This window comes from Rhinatrema bivittatum, chromosome 10 (genome assembly GCF_901001135.1).
Source record: "Rhinatrema bivittatum chromosome 10, aRhiBiv1.1, whole genome shotgun sequence".
Taxonomy (NCBI): Eukaryota; Metazoa; Chordata; class Amphibia; order Gymnophiona; family Rhinatrematidae; genus Rhinatrema; species Rhinatrema bivittatum.
This window is the reverse complement of record NC_042624.1, coordinates 111,863,049-111,883,943: the sequence shown is the minus strand read 5'-3', so window position 1 is coordinate 111,883,943 and position 20,895 is coordinate 111,863,049. Positions and strand designations below refer to the sequence as shown.

The following is a 20,895-nucleotide window of genomic DNA, read 5'->3' as shown; positions in this document are numbered from 1 at the left end:
CTTAGACAACTTTTCTTATTATTGGAATTTCACTGTCGGGAAGCCCTAATTCTAATGCGTCATTAGTATCCTTTGAAGATACCTCCCTCCAAACCATGTGCTGCTGAGCGACTGTCTGCTTTTCCCTTAGCTCTAGTTTAAAAGCTGCTCTATCTCCTTTTTAAAGGTTAGCGCCAGCAGTCTGGTTCCACCCTGGTTAAGGTGGAGCCCATCCCTTCGGAAGACACTTCCCCTTCCCCAAAAGGTTCCCCAGTTCCTTACAAAACTGATTCCCTCTTCCTTGCACCATCATCTCATCCACGCATTGAGACTCCGGAGCTCTGCCTGCCTCTGGTGACCTGCGCGTGGAACAGGGAGCATTTCAGAGAATGCTATCCTGGAGGTTCTGGATTTAAGTTTTCTTCCTAAGAGCCTAAATTTGGCTTCCAGAACCTCCCTCCCACATTTTCCTATGTCGTTGGTGCCCACATGTACCACGACAGCCGGCTCCTCCCCAGCACTGTCTAAAATCCTATCTAGGTGATGTGTGAGGTCCGCCACCGTCGCACCAGGTAGGCATGTTACCAGGCGATCCTCACGCCCACCAGCCACCCGGCTGTCTACATTCCTACAAACTTGTCTTATTGACTTAAGTCAAATTTCAGGATATCTGCAATAAATATGCATAAGATAAATATACATGCACTGAGCTAAAACTGGAAAGGTCTAGAAATTTAAAAAATAATTTATCTCATATATATTAATTGTTAATATCCTTAAAATCTGACTGGCTGTAGGGTTACTAGCATAGGGTAGTGGTTCTCAAACCAGTCCTATTGACCATACAGTCAGTCAGGTTTTCAGCCTTAATTAATTAGGCAGGAGATATTTTTGCATATAGAATATCCAATATATTCAAATGTCTCATGTATACTTACTGTGGATATCTTAAAAATCTGATTGGCTTTGAGGTTAATAGGCCAGGTTTAGGAACCTGCATAGGGCAACCATATAACTTCAAGACAAGTAGGACAGTCTGAGCCAATTCTGGTTTTGTCCCATTGCATGTAAGAAGATGTAGTTCTGATTTCCCCAAGAAAACTAAGACTTGATCTTCATGACTGTAATGGGATGAAACCAGGACTGACTCAGCCTGTCCCCTTTGAGATGGAACTATATGGTCACCCTAACTATATAAAAGTCATTTCTGAAGTTCACAGAATTGTAAAAAATTAAACGCGATCTCATGCAGGTGTTCTTGTTTTTGGGTTTTTTTACACAATTGTGTTACTGCAGCACAATGAACTCTTTACACTAGAATCAACAGAAACTGGTCCTGAATGCCACATCAAAGCTGCAGAAACAGTCACTGTTGTAGTTCCTCTTTCAATAAAAATTAATTTTCTTTCATCTTTTCAGAAATGTGCTTTTCTGTAAACCCTGCTTCGACCTGGTACAGGTAAGTGAAAATGCTTGTAGATTTGCACTATCCATATTTAAAACTAGTATATTTGTCTAGCTGTGAATATTAAAAAATATATAGATATACTCAAACTGAAATTTGTTCACATAAAAAAAATTGGCAACTGTCCAGTAATAAATGTAATACTTTGTATTTTGAAAACTATAGTAATTGCTTATTTTGGCACAATTTGCAGCTGAGAAGTTTTCCTCCAGTAAGCTCATGGTATTTTTTTCTTATAATCATATGATTTTAATTTTTGCCCAGAGGGGCTCTAGAACATGTACAATCTGGTACAGTTTTGTCAAAGTAATTTATGAGGTTTTAATAGCAGGAAATTCTCTTACTGGACTTTGTTTAATAAGGTTCATTTTTTATACAATTTAAGTGATTATTGCTGATGTAAAACAAGTCTAATAAAACCAACATACAAAAAGCAAAACTGAAAGAATTAAACTAACTATAATATTCAAGCAGAGACATGATTCTGTAATTCTTATATTTTTTTTTGTCCAGCAGCATGCAACTTTTCATTAAGATTCCAGCCCAAATGGAAGCTGCCCCAACTAGAGCTACAGCACCATGGTTCTTCATAAAGGCTACCAGAATTTTATTGCCATTTGTACTCCTGACTCCTTCTTGTCTAGCCAAGTCAATGCACTGACAGTCCGAACAGAGAGAAGACCCACTGGGCCGTGATGGACCCCATCCTGCCATGGCCTGAAGAGTTCATAGGGTAATGTAATCAAATGTTTTTGCTGGTGAAAAAAATGTTTGCTCATAGCAAACCACTCCTTAGAGGGAACATTGCTCCCCAGTGATGCCTACTGTCCAATGTATGAGTGCCAGCCACAGTTACCCATTTAAATGGTAAGGTTATGAATACTGAGCTACTTATCTGGCTAAAATATAGCTGGATAAAACAGAGGTGTTCCGGGGTGTAGTTCTCTGGTTAACTTAGGTGACTTTCAGTGCTATCCAACTAAGGGGGGTTATTTTCTAAAGCTAGTGCACGCGAAAAGTCCCTTTTCATGTGCAATAGCTAGATCGGGGAGGAGTTGGGGAGGAATAGCCACCGGAAGGGGAGGAGTTGGGGTGGCACCAAGGCGGACGCCGCGAAGACAGCATGGACGGCGAAAAGGTAAGTGTAGTGAACAGTAGTGTTTTTAATTTCTATATTATTGTAAGCCCTGTGGTATGCAGATCGGACCACCCCAGCACCCCTTCCCCATTTTCATTTCTATCTTTCAAAGCTTTTCTCTCAAACCTCTCCCCCCCCCCACCCTGCAGTACTAATGAGCCTGGGTGAACCCCCACCCCCCCATCATACCTCCCAATACAAAAAAAATCCCTGTTAGGAGCAAGAGTCTTAATTCCTCCTGGTGATTCCAGTGCTGCTTTTGATAGGCAACAGTGGATAACAATTCCAATGCTAGACGTGTAAGTTAAATAAGCTTATACGTCTAGCGCTGGAAGCGTAAACTGAGCTCACACATATGCACAGAGGCTCTCTTCTCACAAATACACACACACATAACACAGATACAAACAATCTCAGGGCCTCCCCCTCTCTTTGGGCTGCGATGGGATGAGCTCCACCATGGTCCCGCCAGCATTGCTTCTTTCTTCAGGCTGTGGCGGGGTGGGCTCTGCTGAAGCCCCACTGGCCTTGCTTCCTTTTTTGTGCTGCAGCCCCACTAACCTTCCAGTAAGCTAAGGGAAAATGTTGTGCCCTACAATGCAATAAGTTGTTGCACGCATTCATACAGTTACACTACTGGGGAGCAATGGCTGAGACTCCGAGTCCTATGGAGCAGAAACAAAGTGCAGATATCAAACCTGAGCCTTTCACAAAGCAACAGTGCCACTGAAACACATTAGTGGTAGATTGAACTTGAACAAATCTTTTTGGATGGAAAGGAATCTAGAATTGGGGGTCATGATAGAAAGCTCCAAGGGGGCAGACTGAGGACCAACAATCCGGAAATATGTTTTCATGCAAAGGATGGTGGATGCCTGGAATGCCCTCCCGGAAGAGCTGGTGAAGACAAAAACAGTAATGGAATTCAAAATGGCATGAGATAAACGCAGAGGATCCACGGTGGTTAGAAGATGGAAATGAAGGAACAGGGAAACCTATGGTAATTTTAGGCATAGCATTTTTGAATGGAGGTAACCTATATGGAGTGGCAGCTACAGCCCTTAAAAGGCGGCATGGGGTAACCTATATGGAGAAGCAGTTACAACCTTAAAGCTTGCTGGGCAAACTGGATAGACCATGTGAGTCTTTATCTGCCATGTTACTATCACAAAGATATAGTAACATAGTAAATGCCTCTTTGAGGCATTTTTCTGGCATGAATTAGGCTAATTCAGGTTGGAAGAAGTGAGTAAAAAAGCAGTATATATATTTATCCTTCATGAGGACTTGCTCGTGAGAAGTCTTGGGAGTTTGATTAAGCTATGTACCCAAGGTCATGTTTATCTTCTAGTAGCCAACATATAGAAAATGGTAAGGAAAATATCCAGTGCTCTGAATAAGAGCCAAATGTTTAAATGTGTTAAATTGCTTGCAAAATATTATGAATAGGATTTTTGGTCAGTAACCAGTCAGCCTGCTCCAGCTGGATAGAAATAACTTTCCCTATCCAGAGGAACTTACAAAAATTAAAGACACTTGTATTAAATTAAACATGTATTTCCCATGTAAATTGTCTGCCTTTGACCGAAACCTGTAAACCGTTGTGATGGCGAAACCGAACGACGGTATATAAAACTCAATAAATAAATAAATAAATAAAATTAAATTTCTCATTAGGGCCCCATTTTTTCCTTATCTTTCACAGGTTAATAGAAACTCCTTACCAGTATATATACACTTTAAGACTACTCAGGGAGTGCCTCAGGGATCTGTATTGGGACCCTTACTTTTCAATATATTTATAAATGATCTGGAAAGAAATACGACAAATTTGCAGATGATACAAAATTGTTCAGAGTAGTTAAATCACAAGCAGATTGTGATAAATTGCAGGAAGACCTTGTGAGATTGGAAAATTGGGCATCCAAATGGCAGATGAAATTTAATGTGGATAAGTGCAAGGTGATGCATATAGGGAAAAATAACCCATGCTATAATTACACAATGTTGGGTTCCATATTAGGTGCCTCAACCCAAGAAAGAGATCTAGGCGTCATAGTGGATAACACATTGAAATCGTCGGTACAGTGTGCTGCGGCAGTCAAAAAAGCAAACAGAATGTTGGGAATTATTAGAAAGGGAATGGTGAATAAAACGGAAAATGTCATAATGCCTCTGTATCGCTCCATGGTGAGACCGCACCTTGAATACTGTGTACAATTCTGGTCGCCGCATCTCAAAAAAATATAATTGTGATGGAGAAGGTACAGAGAAGGTCTACCAAAATGATAAGGGGAATGGAACAACTCCCCTATGAGGAAAGACTAAAGAGGTTAGGACTTTTCAGCTAGGAGAAGAGACGGCTGAGGGGGGATATGATAGAGATGTTTAAAATCATGAGAGGTCTAGAACGGGTAGATGTGAATCGGTTATTTACTCTTTCGGATAGTAGAAAGACTAGGGGGCACTCCATGAAGTTAGCATGGGGCACATTTAAAACTAATCGGAGAAAGTTATTTTTTACTCAACGCACAACTCTGGAATTTGTTGCCAGAGGATGTGGTTAGTGCAGTTAGTATAGCTGTGTTTAAAAAAGGATTGGATAAGTTCTTGGAGGAGAAGTCCATTACCTGCTATTAAGTACACTTAGAGATTAGCCACTGCCATTAGCAATGGTAACATGGAATAGACTTAGTTTTTGGATATTTGCCAGGTTCTTATGGCCTGGATTGGCCACTGTTGGAAACAGGATGCTGGGCTTGATGGACCCTTGGTCTGACCCAGTATGGCATTTTCTTATGTTCTCATAATAATCTTTCATTAAAACAAGTAGAACACTGCATCAAAAAAAGACAACATTCCACCACTTATGTGTTAGATTCAGATTATACCTGTATTGGCTTCTAAAGAAAGTTAAAGCACGAAGTCCTCTTGTCAAGTATCATCATTGCCATGGCTATTTATAAAGGGAGGAGTAGGGGGCATAAAAATGGGAACCCCCAGATAACTTAGAATGAAGGCCTGTAGGCCATAACCCTGGACTGGGGGCCAATCCATAAGTAATTCCAGCTCTCAGCTGTGTGATTTACAATGGGCATATATAGTACATTCACACAACTAAAAGTTCTTCCAGGGGTGAGGAGGAAAGGCTGGAGCTAGAAATAAAATAAAATAAATACACATTATTACTATTGCAAGTAATATAAGCAAAATCAGTGCATGCACATTTACAAAACACATTTAGAGGAGCAAAGCAGCTCATTATTACTACATTTTATGTAAATAAAACAACACTGTTTTCCTGAAAAATCATAAGCCTCATTATTTTCCTGAAAGTTAGCTACAACTCAGGAGTTGTAGCTAAATTTCAAAGTTCCAGGTACTTTCTTACAGACCCAATTGACTGGGTACCCTCAAAGTGTAAACCCTCCCAGAGGTTTTGCGAGATCTCCTAAAGGTTTTGCGAGAACCCTCTGTCTCTAGAGGTGACCCTAATGTTAAAAACAAAAATGTAAAAGTTTGCCTGCCAAACAAACCTCTCCACTACCCTATTCTGTCCCTTTTCAAGAACCCCCCCCCCCCAAACCTCTCCCCCAGCTTTACATTTTCCTCATCTTCTCATTCCCTCACCCTTGACCCACCGCCAGGTATACCTTTAATTTCTGGTGGCCTAGTGGTTCTTGGAGTGCCCCCTATTTCTAGGCCTGGTGCCATCTCAGTTCAAAATGGCATCTACCAGCCACAATATAAATGATGGGGAATAACTGGCACTATTTTGAATTGAGACGGTGCCATGTCTGGAGCTTAGGGGTGCTTTGGGCCCCATTAGGCCACCAGGTATTAAAGGTATGCTAGGGTGGGTGAGTGTAAAGCGAGAGGGGGAGGTTTGGAACTGGCGGGGTGTTTTTTCTTGAAAGGGGGCAGAGATGGATAGAAGAAACAGGCATTTGCCATGTGAAATTTACATTTTCTTTTTTTTTTGTTTGTTTTAACGTTTTTATTGGTGAATATCAGATTAACACTACCAATAAACAATATAAAATACAATCGTGTCACCCGGGTTTTCATTATTTACCCTAGGGCACCCCCACCCCCCTTATACTTATCTATCCATATACTTTTCTAACAGACTAGCTGATAGTGAGTATCCCTAAAATGCTGTCACGATGCACAGTCCTTTAGCGATAGTCTGTATAGTAACCCACAGTCCTTCTTGATTAGAAAGCACCATCGTGACTAGAATATCCAACGAGATGAGAATAGTTCACGGTGTAATTACCACATGTCCTTAAGTGGCCCAAGAATCACGCCAGCGAAGGTAGGGATCCCAGGTTTGATGAAATATCCGCAGATTCCGATGTTTCTCTGCCGTCAGCTTATTCAATGTGCATACCTGTTCCAAGTGTCCAAGAATGGCCGCGAGTGTGGGGCTCGTCTTATGCCTCCATGCTTTCGCTATCTCTAGCCTAGTAGCTATACATGCCTGACTACATAGAGGGTGCACAGGATGTGTCCCAGGCCCAGCCACACTATTCAGCAATGCTCCTTCAATAGACAGTTGGATCATGGTGGTTAGTACCTTTGTAAGAAAGTCCTCCAATAGCCTCCAGAGAGGCACAATACAGTCCCCCGACCACCACATATGCAGAAACGTCCCGGGTACCTTACATCCTCGCCACACAACCCATCATAGCATGATGACATTTTCCTGAGTCTTTCAGGGGTAACATACCACCGGTATAAAAGCTTATAACCGTTTTCAAATATGGATGCAGATATAGAGGCCTTACTGATATGAAGATAAATATCAGCCCATTCTTCAGAAGTCAGTTCCCTAGAAAGGGCCTCTGCCTAAGCCTTGGCATATGGCGGGATCACTGTAAGTCTAGTATTCAAAGATTTATATATTTTGGAGATAAGACCCTTCTGTGGAGCTGAGGAAGAGCAAAACCCCTCAAATAATGATTTCCCGGATTTTAAATCTGCCAGTATATTTTTACTCTGACAAAAGTGGGAAATCTGATAGTAAGCTAGGAATTCTAAGTCTGGTAGATTATGGGGTAGATTTTATAATTCTACACGCGCACGAACAAAAGTACGCCGGATTTTATAAGATACGCGCGTATTTTATAAAATCCAGGGTTGGAGCGAGCAAGGGGGTGCACATTTGTGCAACTTGCGCGCGCTGCCCATTCCCTCAGAGGCCGCTCCGAAATCAGAGCGGCCTCGGAGGGAACTTTCCTTCCGCCTCCCCCCACCTTCTCCTCCCTTCCCCTACCTAACCCACCCCCCCCGGCCCGATCTAAAACCCCCCCCACCTCTGTCGCAGAAGTTACGCCTGCTCGAAGCAGGCGCAACTTTGCGCGCGCCGGGCTGGCTGCCGCGCGCCGTGTTCCGGTCCGGAGGCCGCGGCCACGCCCCCGGGCCAAAACCACGCCCGCAGCACTGCCCCTGGATGACGCGCCGACCACGTCAAGCCCCCCGATGACGCGCCGTCTGCGTCACGCCTCCCGAAAAGCCCACCCCAAGAAAGCCCCGGGACTTACGCGCGTCCTGGGGCTTTGCGCGCGTCAGAAGCCTATGCAATATGCGCGTAACCCTTTTAAAATCCGGCCCTATGTTTCTTGCACAAATACTCATAAGACAATATTTTATCACCTCCCCATATGTGTTCTAACTTAGTTATTGTGCATTCTTTCCATATCTTAAAAGCAGAGCATGGGATTCCTGATGGGATATCAGTTTTATGAAATAAGTTAGACAGGTAAAAATAATCTTTCTTTCTCACCAGTTTTCACTTCCATCTGCTCCAGTCCTGCAGAGTATGTCTGGTCGATGGTAGCATATTTGGGCATGCTTTCCAAGTTTTCCTGGGTTGCCTTGAAAGAGCGGATAACGGCATTCCAGACAATCGAGACTCTTCTATAGAAGCCCAATGCTTCATAGCCAGTGCATTATGCCATGCTACTAGGGGTCGTAACTGAGCTGCAGCATAATACCAGAAAAGGTTCAGCGTTCCCAGCCCTTCTTCCAATTTAGGTTGATAAAGGACGTTTCTACTAACCCTAGGTGGTCTACGTTTCCAAATGAAACTGAAAATTTTCCGTTGCCATTGTTTTAAGATTATGTTCGGAATAGGTATGGGAAGCGATTGAAGTAAGTATAATAATTTGGGTAGTATATTCATTTTGATAGTGGCGATGCACCTAAGCCAGGAGATAGGTAAATTACTCCACTTTTCCAAATCTGCAAGTACTTTTTGTAGTAGTGGGGAATAATTCAATTTAAAAAGGTCTTTAGGATGCTTGGACAGATAAATACCCAGATATTTAATTTTATGAGACGCCCAGCGGAAAGGATATGCATGTTACAACATTTGAACACTTGATGGCGAGCATGTAACTGGGTATTTCGGAATTCTCCCAATTATCCTTGAACCCTGATGCTTCACTAAAAGTACGTAGCTCTTTTCTATCCCAAGCAAGGATTGATGGGGTTGCGTGACCGTAAACATAATATCATCCGCAAATAAGCAGAGCTTATACGATTTGCTGCCTACGCTGAAGCCCTCTATCTCTGCATGACGCCTGATATTAATGGCCAGGGATTCCAAAAACAGGGCAAACAAAATGGGGGACAATGGGCACCCCTGTCTAGTACCTCTGCAGACTTCAAAGGAGTCCGAGTATCCACCATTAATCTTCAGTCATGCCTTAGGGTGTTCATATAATTTGGACAGCCAACCACAGAAAGAGGGTCCAAAGCCCATTCTGTTCAGCACACCAAACAGATATGGCCAGTGCACCATGTCAAATGCCTTTTCGGCATCTATAGATATAAAAAGCGAGTCATGTTGGTGTTCATGGGCTATCCACATTAAGTTAATAAGTTTTCTAATATTATCCCCTGCTAATCTCCCTGGAATAAATCCTGCTTGATCTTGATGTATAAGACTAGGGAAAACTGCATTTACTCGTTCTGCTAGTATTTTAGCTAAAATTTTGAGATCAATATTGATGAAGGAGATGGGTTGATAAGACCCACGGGATGTGGGGTCTCGACCCGGTTTAGGCAATGTTGTAATGTCTGCCCTGTTAGCATTGGGACCTAGTGAACCCTCCCCCCCCCCCCCCCCCCCCACACGCAGGTAAGTTAAACATTTTTTGCAGGTGCGCAACTACGTAAGGCCAAACAATTTATAAAACTTGGCAGTTATGCCATCGGATCCTAGCGATTTCCCCTGTTTAAGGGATGTGATGATATTAAGGATTTCCGCAGTAGAAATCTCAGCATCCAAAGCAGTCTGAGCTTCCTCTGTTAAGCATGGTAATGGAGTCATATCTAAGTATCCGTCAACCTTTTCTTGAGAAATTGTCTGACTGACGCTATAGAGCTTCTTGTAAAATTTAAGAAATCTGTTTCGGATGTCTGTATTAGTGATAAGATTACATCATTTTCATTTTTTATTTTTGCTACAATATTTTGATATTGGACTGTCTTTAACTTATTAGCCAAATGTTTTCCTGCCTTATTCATGGAAATCTTCAAGCATTACGTGAATTTCTTTTTTGTAGCCTTGTAAATCACTGCGCAAGCTGCAGAACCAGTTTCTAAACTCAGATCGTGGTTGGTGCCTCCTCTGAGGCTAAACTGAATGCGTCATCCGACTCACTCTCCTCTGGCAAGGGTCCTGCAGCCGCGCCAGCCACACCATCATCCGGGCCTTGCTCTCCCAATTTTTTAAACGAAAAACACTTAAAAGTCCACTGACTTTCGTTTCATCACTGGGGTCCGTCGTCTTGGAATCAGCAACATGGTCCTTCTCCTTATCTTTCTTCGTCGATTTCCCCGATGTACTAGCAAGAAACAGTCCTCAAAGTTCCAAAAAATTGTGGGGAGGTATCAGACTGCAGTAATCTTGATTTTAAAGGGGAAATATGCATGAAGATTTATATCAAAGGGGAGAGGTCCACAGAGTAGCCAAAATCATGTCTTAAGCCCTCCAAATGTGTCACATGACCGTAAAAGAAGAATTTATTAACATAAGAAAATTAAGAAAACTGGCTTTTTGGAAATTATAACAGACAACCATTAACTCTGCCCTATATCTCAGTTAAGTACACTTCGAGAAAATTAAAAAAGTGGGGTTTCAAAATTCCCTTCTAAATTCTGGCCAGAATATTAGCATAAGTTCTCAATTTAATCTCACATGATAGTTGAACTCAAACTCCCCTGCAATCCAGATGGCTGATGAAGCAGTTGCAGATGCTTGGGGTCCAGTGCTTCATGCAAATTCAAAGTCAACTTGCCTCACACAGATGATGTTTGAACTCTCACAAATGAAATAAATATTCCTTCTCTATTCTAAATAAAAATCACAATAAATCTTCTGAAAGTTCCCTGAAACTAAAGTTGCCTAATACTATTAGTGTGTAAGTATTATTCCTAGGACTGGAAAGCTAACTGAAAAATAAACAAAACAAAATTTATCTTAAAAAAATCACTAATTCTCTTGCTAAAAAAAAACCCAAAACAAAAAAAACCCCACAACAAAAGGCTATGCCAGAACAGGAAAGCAGCAAAAAAGAAACTACTTTACTTTTTTTTCTCAGTCTACAGCCAAGCTGCAGATAAACCTCTCACTTCTTGGCTACATCCCTGTATCTCTCCCTCTTTCACTTTTTAAACAAAGGCAGCCTCACCTTTATTACTTAATTAAGACTCATTAGCAATTGATCCCCTGTCTCTCACTGGGCTTCAGGTATATATCGTCCACTCCAGCTGACAATTGGTCATTTTGAATTTAAAATAGTATTCTATGGAATGACTAAGAAAAATTAATTATAATAAATTCTAATATCTTCCTCTCTCCAGTAATGTCCACTCGGTGTCAGTGTGGTCTAAAAAATAATACAGCACTGGCTTTCAAGCAAAGGAGCCCTCCTGCTGGGAAGACAGTAACATCAAATTTAACCATCCACTATAAGCACAGTTAATTACCCTTCCCATTGTCTTTCAAAAACATTTACTATTTGTATTCCTCTGTAACTGACAAAAGAAAGATGTTAAGGAACTGCTTCAAGCTGTCATTTGTCCTTTAAACTTCGGAACTGATGAACAAAAGAAGCTTTGAATTAATAACTTCTTCTAAAAAGTCACTTTCTTACAGTAAGGATCAACATTACTGTGCGGCCCTACAGGAAAAAACAGAATCACACTCCATACAATGACAAAGTAACAGGGAATATAAAATAGAAGTTAGGAGACTGAAGGTTTAAATTGTTTGGATTATGGAGGATCTCACTGTAGTTTAAAAAAGGGTTGGACAGCAGTCTGCTGAACTGGATGGAGCTCAATATTATCTCAGAGGGGCATGTTTTAAGGTTGTTCCTTACCTTAGTGCATAGACTTCAAAATTCTCTCTTCCAAATGGTAAAGAGAATTGTAACTTATCTAGCTTCTGGTCTAATGAACATTGTGGGCCCAAAATTCAAAGATATTCAGCTATCTAAGGGGGTCATTTTCTTTTTTTTTGTGTGTTTGTATTTTTATTGGTATTGAACATGAAAGATACATAACAATATAAATGGAAAAAGAATAAAAGGAAAAAAATCATTGAATACCACTTTTACATATGTTAATCATCCCCTGCCCTCCCTTCCCTCCCCCAGTACCTATAATGCAATGTTTTCATTGAAAGCCAATGCCAGTCCAATATCTGATAATGAACTGCTATATAACAGGGATAATACATCAGGGGGTCATTTTCTAAAGGGATCGCACGCGAAAAATCCCTTTTCGCATGCGATAGCTAAATTGGGGTGGAGTCGGGGAGGACTCCATGACGACTTCACTGACGGCGAAAAGGTAGGACCCCTTATCGCTGCCAGTAGCATGCCCAATAGCACCACCTTTCACGGTGGCGCTATTGGGTGCAAAAGCCGGCCATGATAACACCGCGGTGGTGCGATCGCTGCCGGCTTTCGCAGGCCCGCCCCCCATTACCGCGGGATTCACAAATCCCTGCGGTGTTAGAAAATCCAGCCCTAAGTTATCCAGCTATCTAACTTATCCAACTAACTTAGAAGGGATATTCAATGGCACGGCTATGCTGCTGAATATACCTGGATGAGTTATAGTTAGCTTGATAAGTTATATCTGGCTAATATATAGCATTTATTATTCAGTTAACTTAACCGGTAACACTGAATATTGGCCTCCTGAGATGGTTACTAGCTGTTTGCTTAGTCCCTGCACAAAAAGTAAGGTAAAAGATTACAGTTTCCATGGTCAGGGTTTCTTTAATTTGCAAAAGATGAGGAGAAGTTAAGATGGTTGCTCCTAGGACTACATTTCCCAGAGGCCTCCACAAAGCAGTTTCTGAAAGAATCAGTGGGAAGTAACTCAGTCAGGGTATGGTCAGCCACAGGCTGCCAGCTGAAATAATGAGGCAGCTTTAGTAAGAGAAGGAGAGCAGGAGAAACAGTTAGCAGGCAGTCAGCACCATGGAGGAAAATTTGGAGGAGGACTCAGTGTCATTATCTGTAGACACTCCATTCCTTAAGATAAGTTGCTTGTTTACTAAGTGCAAGTGAGATGTTTTTCTTCTATTTAATTACACCCTGGAAAATCTGGGACTGGGAATTTAAGAAAAAGGAGTGGACGTCTACATCAGACAGGATTGGTGGGAACACAGCAAGCCAGTATGCAATGTTGCTGGATTTAAGAAATAGTACTCTTGTAAACTTGTCTGCCTCTTAAGAAGTTAAAGTGAATAGTAAGCGTGTGAAAGTTTTACAAGTGAAGCAACTGATATGTCTCTAAGCTGGCTAATTTATGATGTGGATATTGTAATAATAGATGAGACTATACCAGCCTTGTTTTACATTCTCCTATGAACTGTCATGACAACAGATTTAAAAAAAAAAATTAAAAAAATTATTTATTTATTTTAGAACTCAGGCTTGTTATGAAACCTTTAGAAACTTACCTGCTGAGTTCCAGAAGACTGCCTAGCTACCAATCTCTTGCTTTAACTTCTTAAAGTTGTTTCAAGGCAGTTAAAGCTATGAGTAGATTTTTTTTTTGTTGTTTTCCTAAAGAAGAGAGAGAGGATCTTCCTTTGATGAGATGTGTGACCAATTATATTAAGGGGATATAAAAGGAAGGAAAGGAAGCTGGCAGAGCTTAGGTTCCAGCACTGCTCCTCCTCTTTACAGAACACAAGGCTTATAGGCTGTGACATTTTATTTTAAGCAAAGATCTGTTCTGTGCAGAGTTAAGGTAGAACCAGATCAGGGAAAATTCTGTTGGCCTGCATGCTGCAAAGAACTAAGTTTGGGCTAAGCTCTTGTTTGTGGACTGAGACCCTTGTTCGAAGAAGCTATTTTTCTTGTTTGTTTTCTGCACATACTTATACTAATGGAAAGAATAAATATGGTTTACCCAAGAAGGGGGATCTGAAACCAGATACAGAAGGTGTTTTGTTTGTGTAACCTGACCAGGATTGGATGGACTATGAATGCTACCTTCAAATAATAAAAATATTATTTTTATAAAGGACAATATGACTCTGCGTCCATGTGGATATTGAAATCGGGTCTAAGCCTAGCCACAGGATTACTGAAGCTTCATTGCTTACACTGATGTAAAGTAAATAATTCCCTATAGCCTTAAGGTTCTTCCGTAGACCCTGAAACACACCCAGGACACAAGGCTATTGCAGCCTTACCTAACTGCATACTGGCGACAATAGGACCCTGTGCCATGCCAGATAGCCTTTTGATTTCTTGTTTATATTTCTATAGGTCGAGCTGTATTGCAGATTGGTGAAAGCACTGCTCCAGCCAAAGAGACCAGTGAGCGAATTCCTTACACCTCCCCATGTTCTAAGTGAACATATATATAGAAGAAAAGAGAAGGTGAGTTTGATGTTCAAATTTATTAAAGGTACATGAAATAAACATATTAAGAGCTCAATGCAAAAAGGGGTTTTAGCCCCAGGGGTTTGAATTTCCCATCCATTTGACAAACTCTGACTTATCCAGCTAAGTCAGGGATGGGCTGGGGGCATTCTGAGGCAGAGCAAAATTATCCAGCTAACTTAGCTGGACTGTGGAGGAATATGGAAATATCAATTTCAAAAGCAGAGGAGCTAAAGAAAAAGTGTAAACTGTTGGGGCCAGCAAGATGAAAAACAAACTTGTAAAGGGTAAGTCTGAGGGGAGAAAAAAAAGATGATCTGGCGGCATCCTGAGCTGTGCTGTCGAGCCAGCCAAGTCAGAGGTGAGAGACATGTCTCATGGGGGCATCCCTTGAGCTGCAGAATGTAACAGTACCCCCCCTCTTAATCCCTTCCTCAAGGTCAGAAGCTTAGGTTTAGAAGAAAATTGATGGTGAAATTTTCTTACCAAAATTGGTGCACCGAGATTGGCTGCTGGTTTCCATAAATTTTCTTCTGGCCCAAAATGTTTCCAGGAAATAAGTTATTCTAGCTTGTTACGTCATCTCCAAGAGTCCAAAATCTCCTCTACTTCGTAGAGTGTATTTTCTTCTGAAGAAATCTCAATGGACTTAGTAGACCGTTGAGATGGCCAGGAGAGGATCAGTGGCTTCAGTAAGGAGCCATGACATGTATTGTGTATCCTCAAGGTAGCAGGGAGTTTCAGTTGGTATGTTACCTGCCAATCTGACGCGAGATGGGGACTGGAACTATAAATCAGGGTGCCAGGCATAGAGATAGAATATGAAGGCATAGGTGTTGTGTACTTAACCATATGAAATCACCCACAGAGAAGTGCGGGACTGGACTGTATCTGGCATCCGCGATCATCTTAGACTTGGCAGCAGCTTTGGAGATCAAGTGGTTGGTCCATATCCAAAGGTCCTGAGGTTTCTGTGCCGTAAGTCAGACTGCCGGCCACTGGACTGAGAATGGAAGTGGTAAAGGAATTTGTGGATTCTGGCTGTAAACCATTTGGAAGGGAGAAGAGCCCATGGTGTTGCTTACATGGTTGTTGTGAGAGAACTCAGCCTATGGTAAGAGGATGGCCCAGTCATCTTGCCTTTCATTGATGTATAGGTGGAGAAAGGTTTTAAGGACCTAATTAACCCTCCCTGTTTGCCAGTTGCCTTGCAGATGGTAGGCAGTGGTAAAGTCTAGTCTAATGCTGAACTTTCAGCAGAGCCCCTTCCAGTAGCGGGCCGTGAATTGGATGCCCATCGGACAGGATATGGGAAGGTAGTCAGAATAGCTTGAAGACATGCTGAACAAACAGGCAATCTAATTCAGGAACTGAAGGCAGACTGGGAAGTGGTATAAAATGCGCTATCTTGGAAAACCTATCCACTACAACCCATAGCATAATGGAGCCATGTGATAGATGGAGATCCACACTGAAGTCTGTGGATAGGTGGGTCCAGGGTTCAGTGGGGGTTGTCAACAGCTGTAACAGCCCTCCAAGGTTGGGCACGTGTAGGTTTATGCTGCGCATATATAGGGCAAGAATCCACATAATTCTTTAATCTGTTCTCACTTGTGGCCACCAATAAAGGCATTGAAGGAAGTTGAATGTAGGGGTTACCCCAGGATGCCCTACCAGGCAAGAGTCAGGACCATTTTAACACCTTCTCCCCCAACTTCTTGGGTACTACAGTTGCAAGAATAATTCTTGCCGGGTCGATGTGTGTCGATTCCTTAATATCTTCCTATTGAAAGGATCGGAAAAGCACATCCGCTCTTAGGTTCTGGGTTGCAGGTTGATAGCGAAGCTCAAAGTCAATGCGGTGGGAAAAGAGGGACCAGTAAGCCTGTCTAGGGTTGAGTTGTTGGGCTTGCTGAAGGTACTCCAGGTTTTTATGGTCAGTATAGATCGTGATCCGATGCTTGGCCCCCTCTAAGAGGTGGCACCATTCTTCCAGAGCCAACTTCACTGCAAGAAGTTCATGATAAAACAGGATAAAACACAAGCATTGTCAAGTTAAGTGTAAAACATTGATAAGACAGGCGAAGAAAGAATTTGAAATGAAGTTGGCCATAGAGGCAAAAACTCATAATAAAAACTTTTAAAAATATATCTGAAGCAAGAAACCTGTAAGGATGTCGGCTGGACCATTAGATGACCGAAGGGTTCAAGGGGTTCTTAGGGAAGATAAGGCCATTGCAGAAAGACTAAATGAATTCTTTGCTTCTGTGTTTACTAATGAGGATGTTGGGGAGATTCCAGTTCCGGAGATGGTTTTCAGGGGTGATGAGTCAGACGAACTGAACGAAATCACTGTGCACCTGGAAGATGTAGTAGGCCAGATTGACAAACTAAAGAGTAGCAAATCACCTGGACCGGATGGTATGCATCCTAGGGTACTGAAGAAACTAAAAAATGAAATTTCTGATCTATTAGTTAAAATTTGTAACCTATCATTAAAATCATCCATTGTACTTTTGAAGACTGGAGGGTGACCAATGTAACCCCAATATTTAAAAAAGGCTCCAGGGGCGATTCAGGTAACTATAGACCAGTGAGCCTGACTTCAGTGCCAGGAAAAATAGTGGAAACTATTCTCAAGATCAAAATCGTACAGAATATAGAAAGACATGGTTTAATGGAACACAGTCAACATGGATTTACCCAAAGGAAGTCTTGCCTAACAAATCTGCTTCATTTTTTTGAAGGGGTTAATAAGCACGTGGATAAAGATGAACCGGTAGATGTAGTGTATTTGGATTTTCAGAAGGCATTTGACAAAGTCCCTCATGAGAGGCTTCTAAGAAAACTAAAAAGTCATGGGTTAGGAGGCAGTGTCCTTTCGTGGATTACAAACTGATTAAAAGACAGGAAACAGAGAATAGGATTAAATGATCAATTTTCTCGGTGGAAAAAGGTAAACAGTGGATTGCCTCAGGGATCTGTACTTGGACCAGTGCTTTTCAATATATATATAAATGATCTGGAAAGGAATATGACGAGTGATGCGGATGATACAAAATTATTCAGAGTAGTTAAATCACAAGCAGATTGTGATACATTACAGGAGGACCTTGCAAGACTGGAAGTCTGGGCATCCAAATGGCAGATGAAATTTAATGTGGACAAGTGCAAGGTGTTGCATATATGGAAAAATAACCCTTGCTTTAGTTACAGGATGTTAGGTTCCATATTAGGAGCTACCACCCAGGAAAAAGATCTAGGCATCATAGTGGATAATACTTTAAAATTGTCAGCTCACTGTGCTGCAGCAGTCAAAAAAGCAAACAGAATGTTAGGAATTATTAGGAAGGGAATGGTTAAAAAACGGAAAATGTCATAATGCCTCTATATCGCTCCATGGTGAGACCATGCCTTGAATACTGTGTACAGTGTCCAGCACTTAGATTGTCTATCCAGATCAAGTCTAAGTTCAGACCAGTGGTAAAGAAATCCCTTCAGATTTTGCAGGACATGCAATCAGAACTTGGCCTTATAGACCACTGGCAAAAAAGTCACCATTTTTTCCCATCCTCACCACTCCTATGTTAAAAAAAAAAAGGTCCAGGATCCGCACTTATCTTATCTCATTTCGTCATGGCCACATGTAACTCTGATATCTTACACCTCTTTCAAAAATACTATAATGCCCTATACACCTCAGCAACTGGGATTGCTGGCACAAAATGTGAGACATTTTTTGCTGGATTACAGCATCCCGGATTAACCAATGTAGACAAAATTTATCTTAACTCCCCCATTTCAAAAAAGAAAATCAAAATGGCTATTACTTCTTTTCCCAGACCCTGGGACTGATGGCTTTTTGGTCAAATTTTATAAGACTGTTAGTCCCTTTCTATATACCAAGTTTAAAAAACCTGTTTCATTCAGCCCTAACTAAATCCCCCCCCCCCCCACCTTTGTTCAGAAAGTTGCGCCTACCCGAGGCAGGCGTAACTTGTGTGCGCCAGCCCGAGGCAGGCGTAACTTGTGTGCGCCAGCTGGCTGCCGGCGCGCCATTCCCCAGCCTGGGGGCTGGTTCAGAGGCATTGGCCATGCTCCCGGAACGCCCCCGGGTCGGCACCACGCCCATGGCCCCGCCCCGGAACACTCCCGAATGCTGCGCCGCCCCCGACACGCCCGCAAAGCAAAGCCCCGGGACTTACGCTCGTCCCGGGGCTTTGTGTGCGCCGGCGGCCTATGCAACATAGGCGCACCGGCACGCAGGGCTTTTGAAATATGCCCCTATGTAATTATTGCAATATGATTCCTGCACTATGTCATGCGGTCTAAAGTAGTCCTGTACATTTTGGCATTTTTATTTGTTGGTTTTGTCTTGTTTCTGTCATGTTTGAATAAAGAGAATGAACTTAAAAAAAAAAAAGAACCATTATCTAATGTTTGGGTACTTGCCATATCTTACTGGCGGTATTTGGGGATCATCCAAAGTTTTTACCAATAGAGGTGACCCAATTCTGAGTGTACCGAGGGTAGATTACTAGAGCTTGTCTTTCATTTACCCTCCTTGATGAAGTTATTGCTTTCAAGAAGAGTGTTCCATATAAGAAACTTTAAATGTGCTTCTGCTAAGGGTTTCTAAGATGACCTCATCAATTGTTGTAGTACCACATTCAGCTCCCACTGTGGTGGCAGCGCTTTGATTGAAGTTTTTAATTATAAAGCCCTTTAATAAGGTTAATGCAGTTAGTATATGTTGCTTTCGTGCCTGCTTTCGCCCTCGCTCCACCCTCTCGCGCCGATGACTTCACGGGAGATTGAAGCAGGAAACGCCGTCGGGGCCGGGTATGAAACTTCACCCCAGTATATCCACTGCAACTGTAATCTCAGTCCTTTCTCTTTCCTCCACCTCTTCGGATATATTTTTTAAATATTTTATTATGAATTTTTGCCTATATGGGCAGCTTCTTTTCAAATTCTCTCTTAGCCTGTTTTATCAATGTTTTATATTTAACTCACCAATGCTTATGCTTTTTCCTATTTTTTTGCCTAAAGTCAATTTCATGCTCTTATAAAAGGACTTTCTGTTTTGAAATATATAGTAGCTGATTACCTAACGATTTGTCATAGGGAAAAACATGTTTACAGGCATTTACCCAAGTAAAATAATCTAACAATTGCCCTTCTCAAACGCATGGAAAAAGGACATTCCTGCAAGTGTGTTTAGATTGAAGAGGAAAAACAACATATATGCATTAGATTTTCAAATGTACATACACTATTTTGCCCCATTCTCTTCCTCCCCTCCCCCACCAACTGAAATGAAAAGGGGTGCTTTTTTCTGGGGTTGAGAGAGAAAAAAGCCTATTCTTATAGCAACTGATTAGTATGGGGGAAGGAAGAACTGGTTTTGCCTGGACATAAGTCTCTGAACTGAAGAGAAGCAAGGTCTTTGGACTAGTGAGCTGATCCAGATCAGTAGCCTTCCAGAACTCGCTAAGTGACTTTTTACTCATTGTTATTTGTATACTTATGGTCTATAATTGCAAAAGTGTCTGCCTTGGTTATAGGAGGGGGGGGGTGGTTTTTTTAAACTGAAACGAAAAGGGGTGCTTTTTTCTGGAGTATTGAGAGAAAAATCCCCCAATTCTTCTAACAACTGATTAGTTCCCTCATACCCTACTCCTCTACCCACCCACCTCTGAGTTTACTTTCCTACGTACTCTTCCCTGGACTCCTAGATAATTAGCTTCAATTAGTAGTAATTTCTTTCAGCTCAGATAATTGTAACTTATACTATCCTGCAGTTTTCATATTCTTCCTATTAATATCACTTATTTTTACTTAGCCTCCAGACTTTCACAATGCTAAGCAATAAATATTGTCCATAGAGCAGAATTCAGATATAGTTCACTAAGAAGCTGTATGACATTAACAGGAAATCATTTATAACGAAGGTGGTATCCTGTAGGATGTGTGTAATTCATATAATCATGTGTTGATTTATAGGGTGCTGAACTTTGAATTCTGGTTAATGTGGGATTATTACTGGTTAAATTTATAACCACAGGAAATAACTAAGTGTAAGTTGCAATGATAAAACTTTTGTAAAGCTTTCCTATATAACATTTATATACATGATTTATCAAGAGTTTATGCAAGGTGCATTTAGTAATCTTGCTATGCAGATAGAAATAAAATATAAAATTTATTAAAAATCTTAAATGTTTTTAGTGATTCTAGGCCCAATGTATGTTTCACTTCCACTTCCTGAGAGAATTCTTGTGTTATTTGTACTGCTTATTATTGTAATGGTTGCAGACTTCTGGTGCTGCCATTTTTTAAAAGAAATGTTTATTGAAAAAAACTAGATCCCGGATTGCCATACCTTT

General features: G+C 41.4%; 1 protein-coding gene across 2 annotated transcripts in view; it reads left to right on the top strand.

Moving 5' to 3' along the window:
• The window catches only part of LOC115100177, a 214,347-nt gene that overhangs the window by 56,527 nt on the left and 136,925 nt on the right, over window positions 1–20,895 (top strand). The window contains exons 3-5 of one of the 2 annotated variants that reach the window (XM_029618474.1): window positions 1,399–1,438; window positions 1,961–2,177; window positions 14,390–14,503. The gene's annotated coding sequence lies outside the window, so the exon portion shown is untranslated. Of the gene's footprint in view, window positions 1–1,274; window positions 1,439–1,957; window positions 2,178–14,389; window positions 14,504–20,895 lie in introns of those variants that run through there. The other variant, XM_029618475.1, reaches the window with a different exon arrangement.